The sequence below is a fragment of the Schistocerca cancellata genome, chromosome 6 (assembly GCF_023864275.1).
Source record: "Schistocerca cancellata isolate TAMUIC-IGC-003103 chromosome 6, iqSchCanc2.1, whole genome shotgun sequence".
Taxonomy (NCBI): domain Eukaryota; kingdom Metazoa; phylum Arthropoda; class Insecta; order Orthoptera; family Acrididae; genus Schistocerca; species Schistocerca cancellata.
Window position 1 is genome coordinate 464,274,411 of NC_064631.1, and position 979 is coordinate 464,275,389.

The 979-nt window shown below is 50.3% G+C and overlaps 1 non-coding gene across 1 annotated transcript; it reads right to left on the reverse strand.

Moving 5' to 3' along the window:
- Nucleotides 1–395: 395 nt before the first annotated feature.
- On the reverse strand, nt 396–469 carry Trnat-ugu (transfer RNA threonine (anticodon UGU)). The gene has a single exon. It is a non-coding gene; the product is annotated as a tRNA-Thr (tRNA).
- Between the last annotated feature and the right edge of the window lie 510 nt (nt 470–979).

Consider the following 979-nt stretch of genomic DNA (forward strand, 5'->3'; position numbering starts at 1 on the left):
TGGTGTGACACCATGTTTAATCACATGCCAGATGTGTTCGATCGGGCTCACATCTGGCGAGCTGGTGGGCCACCACATCAATTGGAACTCGCCATTTTCCTCAGGCTGCTCCGTCAGACTTCTGGCCTTGCGACATGGCGTGAGTGGTCTGCAGCCACTGTATGATACTCCTTGGCCGTCTGTCTGCCTTCCACGACCTTCTTTGGACCCATGGACATCCATGTGAATTGAAAAATATTATTTGCGTCCAATAATAAGACAGCAAGCAGCAGGGCCATAATTACCAACCATAGACAACTTGTGTTAAACAATTTTTATTAAATGATGACTAACTGGAAACCTCAGCTGCCGACAGGTGTTGCTGATATACCTCGATGTGGACAGCTGAAAATGTATACCCCGACCGGGACTCGAACCCGGGATCTCCTGCTTACATGGCAGACGCTCTATCCATCTGAGCCACCGAGGACACAGGTGAATCGCGCGACTGCAGGGACTTATCCCTTGCACGCTTCCCGTGAGACTCACATTGCCAACTGTCCACAATTCTACATATGTATTGTACCTAACAGACATTTGCCCAACCACTCATTACTCGCGCACGCTTTGGCCATTGACCTTCGTCTGTGCGAATGCGCACAGGTTGCCCAAACTCTTATGGGAATCGCCAAAGCGTGCGCGAGTAATGAGTGGTTGGGCAAATGTCTATAAGGTACAATACATATGTAGAAACGTGGACAGTTGGGAATGTGAGTCTCACGGGAAGCGTGCAAGGGATGAGTCCCTGCAGTCGCGCGATTCATCTGTGTCCTCGGTGGCTCAGATCGACTGAGCGTCTGCCATGTAAGCAGGAGATCCCGGGTTCGAGTCCCGGTCGGGGTTCACATTTTCAGCTGTCCACATCGAGGTATATCAACAACACCTGTCGGCAGATGAGGTTTTCAGTTAGTTATCATTTATTCCAGGGAAATGCCGCACG